Consider the following 9,424-nt stretch of genomic DNA (forward strand, 5'->3'; position numbering starts at 1 on the left):
GCCGCCGCACAGGAACATGAAATGTTTAAGACATAGGACTAATTATAGCAAACATGCTTGAAAATATTTTACCGAGGTAATTAAATTTTTAACAGGTATAGACATTGATGTTGGAAAAAGAAACCCTCCCAAATTTAAGGCTATTCTAAGTTCTCATACTTAGGGATTAGTATTTATAATGTAACACATTCTTCCCTCAAAAATTTTTCCGTATCGCTTATCTCTTAAAACTGATTTGGAAACCTTAGATTGCTTTGTTTATGGGCTTTTTAAAACCATTTCTGTGTTTTTTACCACTGCTGGGCCAAGTGTATAGAATACAGGACCAGTCGAACCTCCAAAGGGCTTTTTACCTGCCGTCCTAAACATTGCATTTGCCTTGTAATGTTGGAATACTTTCACTTGATAATTATCCCCAACATGACTGTCTCATGGTACAAGGAGGACCAGGACGATGATGCGAAACACCTGACAGGCAGTTTTTGTGCTAACGTAGGAGCATTATTATTTTAGTGATTTTGTCGCTAGATTTAGCTACTTGTCTGTTTAGCGTCAAATTTGTCAACCTAGCCTCTGCCGACTTTCGCAACGACGGGACAGAACAAATGGCGACATGTTAGCGACTTCTAGGATAGAAAGTTTCTTTCAGAATTGCCTTCTATAACGCAATTTCTTTATCACGAAGCCCATGCAAGCAAGCGGCCGAAATTTGCTGTGGGACGCGTGGACTCTGATTTTTATACAGAAATGGTTGCCCTGAGGGTGTGCTCACAAGCAAAATGCAAGTTTCCGTTTTTTCGAAACCTATTCAAGTTGGCCTTAACACTCCGGATAATGCACTTTCACTAAATAGCGTCAGTTGGTGGACATTTACTCCCTTTATTATGATATTGCAAAGGCTGCAGCTTAAGCACAAGATAAAAAAAACTGTAGGATGGCGTACTCGTTCACGCGAAGCCTGAACACACTACTTCTGTATCACATGTGTTTTGGACAAATCAATACTGCGAAGAGCCTTCATGTAGACCAAGGTACCTGCAAGAAGGTCTCGTTATCATCAGAAATTGTGTGTCTTGCAGAATTTCGCTATCCTTCAAGGAATGCCGAGAACTTGGAAACTTTCACTGATAACGTGGGATCAAGGGCATTTGCCTGCGAAGCAAATCTGATTTCTTACGTTCTTTTGAAACTTGCTGAATTTGTAACCTCACAATATGAGTGTATATGCCAAATTTCAGCTGTAGTAAATTTTAGCAATACTAAAGAAAAAGCCCACTGCACCACTGGTAAATTTACTCATTATGCCTTACTCACACGGACCTTAGAGAAATGTGGTGCGTTTCGATAAAAATTATCTGAAATGCCCGTGCTCGCATATAATATAGTGTTCGAAAACGCCTGTGTTGCCTAAAATTTGTGTTACCTAAAGCATCCGCAAAATTAAACGCAAATTTTGCCAATTTCTGATTTCGCTTTAGAAATGCACTTCAAAAAGTATGGTAACACTGATCGTGAACGTGATAAGTGAAACCACTACACGTTGAAGAGAGCATTGCAATCGGCGTTATAACAAGTACAATCTGAATTAAAACACGCACCTTCAACAACAAACAGCTGCTACAGGAGGCGCCATTGGCCCCTTTGGTGTCGACGCCAGTTTTCTGACCTCCGCCGTACCAGAGCCTCATCCGACCGGGGGTGGCTCGCTCTCAAGGGGTCGCTGTCTGTCCAGAGGTTCCTGCAAGTCTCAAGGTCCCAGACAGTCCCAAGACCACAGCCAATCCCGGGTGTGCAACCCAGTGAGGCCCTGCAACTAATTCCGGGCCTACCGCGTCCACTCCCGGAGCAGCAGCCAATCGAGAGGTTGCTACGTTATCATGGGTCGCTGCCATTCCAGAGTCACCACCGGCCAAGTAAGCACTGTCAGTCCGCCCGTCTCGCCCCAGCTGCTGAAGAGGATATGCATCCAATCGGGAGCTGCACACCGCATCAATAAGAATAAATTTGCGTAAAGGGGAAAATGCGACGGCAGCTTCACTTTACGCCTCCCTTTTACGCCACAATGGGTTGTACAGTGAGCCGTGCTTCGCAGTGACGCCTGCGTAATCACGTAAGTTCAACGGATCATTTGAGACCGAATATGTCGGTTTACAAGGCGGTGTTCAAATGTTGAAACATGAAACTTGAGGTTCGCGCCAATTTCCTTCTACTTTCCGATATATTAATAGGCCATGCCATTGGTAAGTAAGAGGGTAATTATTCTAATAAATTCAATTATTGAAGGTATTGCTGTGCTTTTTCTTGCAAATGAGGCCTCGGTGGACAATTTATCGGTAGTAGTGTGATTCGACAAGCTCTAGAGGCTACGTTTTAGCATAAGTGCCCAATTTGCTGTACAGTTATGCGACACTTCATAAAAAGACAGTTGGCACCAAGCATGTAATTTTCTTGTACTGCTGACAAACGTTTGCTCGAAGTGCGACGGTACAGATGTGCAAGCTCCACGGCAAGGCCACTACCATCGCCAATTGGATACAATATACACTTTAAGATGCAGAGGCCCAATGGGAAAACACAACGGCGACAATAATGACAGCGCAAGCACTTCATGAGCCGCCATCTGGTCTTCCGCCGGTCACCTAACCACCGGCTGACCAGAGGGCACTCTCAGTTTATGGGGTGGTTTTAGGTCCAGGGGTTGCTGCCAGTCACGTGATCACAGCCTGTTCCGGCGACTAAGCCAGTCCCGGAGCCGCAGCCCATCCCGTGGCGGCAACCTGTCCACGGGTCTTTGCAAGTTCACGGGTCACCACTAGGCCACAGTTCACCGTGGCAGCGTCACATGCTTGAATGGAAATATTCATATGCTTGAATGAAAAGCACGCATAACATACCTGATAAAATCAAACGTGGTGGTGACAAATAGTCCCCTAGCCGTGTGAGTTTATCAGGTATGCTATACATGATTTTCACCCAAGCATCTTTTGTATACATCTTACTTTTTTTTCTCTGGGCCAAAATTTAACTTAGCCCCAAATGGATGGTTGAATGGATGGATGCTATGAGCGTATCCTTTGGAATGGGGCGGTAGGTTGAGCTACCAAGCTCTAATTCTTATATTGCCTAATGTCCTGCGTGTCATAAAAAAAGAGGTGAAAAAACCTTCTGTGCATGCCAGCGCCGCTGGCGCCACCACCTTCTGTCCCTATATGAAACTTACTGGGAAGTTTCGTGACCATAAGAAAAAGTATGAAATGCCGCTGGTCTTACTACGCCTTTTCACCGAAACCCTGAATATGTGCTGGCTTTGAGGTGAAGACGCACACTGCGTTGCTGGTCTTTCATATTCATAAAGTTGACTATCGCCAGTTGACTAACGTGTGTCTTACTGCGCGTTTTCACCGTCACCTTGGTTAGATGACAGCTTTATGGCAGCAAGAAATTTCGTTACTGGTTCTTATTCACAGTACTGCTTTACGGGAACTTCGTATGGTGCCTGTTGGATTGTATCCAATTAACAGCAGATGTGACTGTCATTATAGTTCAATCAACAAACTTTGTCCACGCTATTACTTCCTCTCAAGCAATGGCGGTTAAGGCTATGAACCGGTTCTCTAACTTAATATTAAAACGTCAAAGACAAAACTAATTTGTTTTCACAATCGTCTGAAAAAAAAAACTAGACATCGATAATCAGTTTGTGCTACACAATTCAAATTGTTCTCCATGTCTGTGTAAACCTTTATATTACGTGACTTCTGTAAAATAGCTCAGTTTGTACTTCGATAGTGATCTTTACTGGAACTCCCACTTAGATTATGTATGCAAACGACTTCGTGCAGTATCTTGTGTGCTATACAGTTTGAGGTATTATATGCCCCTTTCTGTTCGAAAAGTTGTTGTACATACCTTGTGTTATTGTGTATTAACTTACAACATAACACTGCATGGTAATTGCGCAATTCCTTGGCAGACTAGGGTCAACTCTATTCTCCGTTCTATCCTAAAGAACATCAGCTTTGATTTAATCTTTAATGACAAAAGGGACGTTTTCAAAACCATATTTATGCCGGACTTTCATCAACTACTACAGGAAACTGTTGTGCTGGCATTTCTGAGAAAGTAGTATTTTCAAGATAAAGCACGTTCCCGCACGTTGTCTGCGGCCTAAGGATCTTTACCACGTACCCAGGCGTTGTACAATATATGACAAGAGATTACGAGACTACTATGTTCCTTAATATTTTAATAAATTGTCTCAAAGTGCCTTGCGCGCTCAAACCAAATAAAAGGTAAAAAAGGGCTCAGGCAAAGTGACTAGTCGCCCCCGGTGTACTACTCGCTTCCTTTTGTCCCCCTCCATAGACTACTTTAAAAGTGAAAAGCATGTCAATTGCAATAACTGTTTGGTTCCGTTGCCTGCCAGGCACTGCCGCTCAAGCTCTATGTAGCTTTGGCAGGCCTGACATATACACTGCTTTCTTTGTAACTTTGCGGATTAAAGTATTGTTATCATTATCATTATCTCGATGCAGAACCTACTAAAGAGAAAAAAATCTTCGGCATTGTCGAGCAAAATCGCAATTTAATTACAAGGCATGCGGTAGTGTGGCTACCTGGATTATTTTCGACTATAAAGGGTGCTTTAACGCGTGCCTAAATCGCGGTACTCTATTGTGAATAACTCTGGTAGCTGGTATGCTTTCATCTTGAATAACTGGAGACAGCCAGAACAGAAAACACATAATAGAAAGAAAGATTAGGAGGCTAAACAAGCATTATAATAATATACACTAATGCTTGCTCTCCAAAATTCTTGGGGCTAGCACCAAAAGTGATGTTCGCACAAAATCGCTGCGTCATGAATCCCGCGCTGCGTTTTTTATACACAGCGACGCGAAAACCGCAGAAAGAGGCAAAGACAAACAACTTAGATAGACATGGTTCACCTAAGCGACTATAATATATTACCAGAAATGCCCCGACGACACCCGTGTTTTCCCTGCAATGAGCATTGGCGCTCTGTAGAAGGCGTAATAAATCCCTTGCACTGAGACGCATCACGCGCGGTCACGTACTCGACTAGATCATTAAAAAAATTCTGGGGTTGTACGTGCCAAAACCACGATCTGAGTATGAGGCACGCCGTAGTGGGGGGACTCCGGAAATTTCGACCACCTAGGGTGCTACACCATTTCCGAGATTGGCGCAGATTTATCTGAGATACACGCGGCCTGCTACTGTAAATGTGGCAAAAGAGCTTCGAAATAAACCCTAAACTAAGATGCACGGTAGATCCGCAGTCGCCATTCACTCACGTGCGCTGATGTGGCTCGTCGGATTCGAAACAGACGCACTTCGTGGCGCACAGATTAGGCTTCCTAGAGGACTGTCACCGAGGTGGTTTGTTCCGGTGAACTTGACGGTTAACCAAGAGCAGCGCGACGAGGCCTGCGTTGGTACAAACAACAGGTAATTTTTAGCCACACGTGCACATCACACACACTAGAGAAGCTTCGAACGTACCCAAAGTGCACGAGCTGCCTCAGGAACGCTGTCACGTTGTCGCACGTAGGTCCTCACGAAGCAAATGGCTGAGCGCGACCGAGATTCGGAGCGCGTGGTGCATTCATCTTGGACGCCCCCTTCTGGGACGCGAGTGATATCGCACGAGAGCTTTGTGGTGTCTGAAGTGTTTCGGTCGGCTTTCTCTCTTTCGGGTGGGGAAATCTCTGGCGAACAGGTATGGAGTTACATAGGATGTATAGCCCAGCTTCTGCAAAAATTTAAAAAAAAAGGAGCGGCTGGAATTTGCGTTCATGGCAAGCTCAAGCGGCGCACTCTTTTGTCCACTGCGCGCAACGCTAGGACGCTGTCCTCGCTCAGCTGCAAAGTCAGTGAAGTGAAGCGCAATGCTGCGTCGGCTTGGCGTCGTCGTTTTGCCGTAAATTGACTGCGCGTCACTCGCTTGTCTGGCAGCCTGGCTTTGGAAAAAAACACCGCATATCCACGGGGTGAATGATGATGAGTGGGCGAAGCTCCGGAGGGAATCATCGGTAAACCGTGAATCTTCCGTGTAATTCGCCCAGTCTCGCCGCACTAAATCGAACGATTGACTTCCACCAATGACACGCGCCATATGTGACGTCATTCCTATTTTATAACAGCGCCCTTTATTATAATTGCACCATCTCCCGCTTAAGGGGACGCTAGCACAAATGCGTTAGAAACGTGCAGTACTCTCTAGTAAGGGGGAGAGGCCACAGCGTCTCACGCAGCCGTTTACACATGCCGGAACGTGCACCGCGTTTGCCGACGCCATCAGCGTTTATGAATACGGGGGTAAGGCGGAGAGGCCACAGCGTCTTACACCAGCTTCTTATGCGGGCCGTAACGCGCTAGCACAAACGCGTTAGAAATGCGCAGTCTTTCGTTAATGTTGGGTATTTATTGTCAGCGTGGTGCGTGTGTCCATGTGCGCTTCGTGGCGTAGTGGACAGTCTGCCTCTGGACACGGACGCGTTCGGACGCAAGATGTCGAGCTCTGCAAGAGCAGGTTCAGCGGCCGCGTCTGGCCGTGGTAACAGGTCTTCTGTCGCCCCACCGGGTTATCAGTATGTACTACCGAATTTGCCATCAGGAGAAACTATGAAGGAGTGTTTGTTTTTACACTGTGACGTGACCGGGAGACCATACCGCCTCGAAGACTTCCGTGACCCGCTGCAAGAGCTGGGTGTACTGAAAGACGTGACTGGTATAGGGCCCTTCCAAATGACGCATGTGTGGCTGATCAAGCTAAGAACGCCAGAGGCAAAGGAAGTGCTGGTTAACGCGGGTGGCTTGGAGGTCAAAGGGTGTTTTTGCGCCGTCATTGACCCTGTACAGCAAGACATCACACTCAAAGTGCACTGGGTGCCATTCCACATTACCGGGGAAGCACTGAAGAGGACTTTCGACCACTATGGCGAAGTGAAAGAAGTATGACAAGCGGATTGGAAGGTGAGAGGTTTTGAACAAGCCGAGTCCACTACGCTTATTGTGCGGATGACGCTCCGAGAGGATTTAACACCGGATGCTTTGCCCCATTTGTTCAAGATCTTTGGTGGTTCAGTGCTCGTCGTCGTTCCCGGCAGAGCTCCAATTTGCCTTCGTTGTCGACGCAAAGGACACATTAGGCGAGACTGCAGAGTGCCAAGATGTGCTCAGTGCCGGGAATTCGGCCATGAAGCACAAGACTGTGTGCGTACATATGCAAGAGCTACTGGCAGCAAGCAACCTGAAGACGAGGGTGTCGAATTGATGGAGGAAGAGTAAGTAACGGAGAAGCTGACAGCGTCCTTAGAAACGCAGGCTGAACAGGTGGCTAGTGACGCGGAAAAGGTGGCAACGCCATCCGCGTCGACACAGGACGACACTGCAGGAAGAAAGCAGAGGCAAAGAAAAATGCAGGAAGAAGTGAGGACACCTCCTGCACCCGAAGACGCGGATCATGGGCGTGACGAGTTGAACGTGGAGATGGTCGCGGAGCCAGACACACCATATGAGACGCCTGATGAGACGGCCACTGCTACACCTTCCAAACGGCATCGACGTGATGCTCCAGATGAGGAGACGCAGGGGGAAGGTGTTCAACGCCTGGAGCCGCAGTGGATGGAGGTCCGGTCGACCCGGGCCAAGAAAGGAAAGTATGCCCCAGCGCAAAGGTCAGCGTCGCTCACCCGAGAAGGGGAGGCGACGCAGTGACCAATGCGACTGGCGTCGCGGGTGCCCGTTCAAGCTGTCGTGCCGACAGGGACGCTCAGTTTGTGAAAGTTGCTAATTGCTGGACGCCTTGCCGTTGGTTTACTCTTGCTATTTGAAATGGCTATGTCGCTAGCTCCATTGCGGGTGGGAACGCTCAACGTTAGAGGTCTCAGGGCGAGACGCAGACAGCGTCAGCTCCGACGCGTAATGTTAGAGGAAGATTTAGATATGTTGGCGATTCAGGAGACTAAAATAGAGAGTGAGAGTCAGACTGACGGTATGGTTGTACAGTTCAGTGACCGCTATACTGTATGCGTTAGCCATGCTGTTGGCACAGCGGCCGGATGCTGTATGTTTATTAAGAAAGGTTTGGGTATAGTGGAAGAAACAGTGATAAGTTGTCAGAGTGGACGATTCGTGTTTTGTGATTTCGTATATTGCAGCAAGGAATTCCGAATAATATGTGTGTACGCACCAACAAAAGTAAATGACCGGCTTAGCTTTTTTCAAGAAATATCGCAGTACATGAAAACAGACAGATATTTGATAGTGTTAGGAGATTTCAATTGCGTTTTGAACTCTGATGATCGTTCGCATGCTGGATACTGGACTGATAAGAGCGTTGAGTTCTTAAGGGGGGCCATAGGAAGAGCCCTATTGGAGGACATTGCAGATTACGCGAATGGAGGTAATAATCGGCATTATACTCATTTTCAAGGCAATAGCCATGCAAGGTTAGACAGAGCGTATCTTTCGCAAGAAATTGCCACACTGTGTGATGATTAGAAGGTGCTGAATATAGCATTTAGCGACCATTGTTTAGTAGCCTTCACGATAGGGAAGAAGATCACCGTAACACCTAGAATGAAGTGGGAAACATGGAAATTAAACGCGAAACTCTTAAAGGACGAACAATTTCTAAAACGCGTACGAACAGAAATGGCCAAAGCAAACAGTAGCTATGAAAGAGGATGGTGTGAGCGATGGGAGAGGTTTAAAGAAGCCGTAAAAATGAATGCCATAGAGCGAGCAGTAGAAATGCATTTTGAAGAGCGCCAAGAAGAAAATAACCTGAAAAAATGCTACAGGAATTGCTGGATGCTGAAACTGCCGCGCCAGGCACCTTTATGGAAGAAATAAGAAGAACGAAGTGTAAACTTGAGGCTATCGACACGGAAAAATACCGTGGTGCGCTTGTTCGCGCACGAACGGAAAAGATCTTGGCCGATGAAATGCCAACAGAGCGTGCTTTGGGAGCTGAGAAAAAGTATGCGATGAGGAACGAAATAGTTGAGATTGAATAAAAAGGGAAAATGTGTAGAGATGCAGAAGAAATCAATTATGCATTTAAGGAATATTATAGAGAGCTATTCAATTGTAGAATACCGAACAAGCCTGCGTATGAGAGCCATTTTCTAACTACCCTTCCTAGATTACACGCCGAAGAAACAGAAAGATTATCAGTAGATATCACAGCAAAGGAAATTGAAATGGCCATAGAAGACCTTAACGCTGGAAAATCGCCAGGACCTGACGGCTTAACTGCAGTTTTTTACAAAGCCTTCTGCGCGCAGATAGCCATCGTATTAGAGCATGTTTTTAAGGAGGCGTATCAAGCAGGTCGTCGGCCACCGTCCTTTAAAAGGGCGTACACAATCTTGATACCAAAAAGCGATGACGC

At 46.3% G+C, this 9,424-nt stretch overlaps 1 pseudogene; it reads left to right on the forward strand.

Annotated features, from left to right (window-relative positions):
• The first annotated feature begins 6,504 nt into the window (after nt 1–6,504).
• Nucleotides 6,505–9,088, forward strand: LOC125940649 (uncharacterized; annotated as a pseudogene).
• The last annotated feature ends 336 nt before the right edge of the window (nt 9,089–9,424 follow it).

The sequence above is a fragment of the Dermacentor silvarum genome, chromosome 10, assembly GCF_013339745.2.
Source record: "Dermacentor silvarum isolate Dsil-2018 chromosome 10, BIME_Dsil_1.4, whole genome shotgun sequence".
NCBI lineage: Eukaryota > Metazoa > Arthropoda > Arachnida > Ixodida > Ixodidae > Dermacentor > Dermacentor silvarum.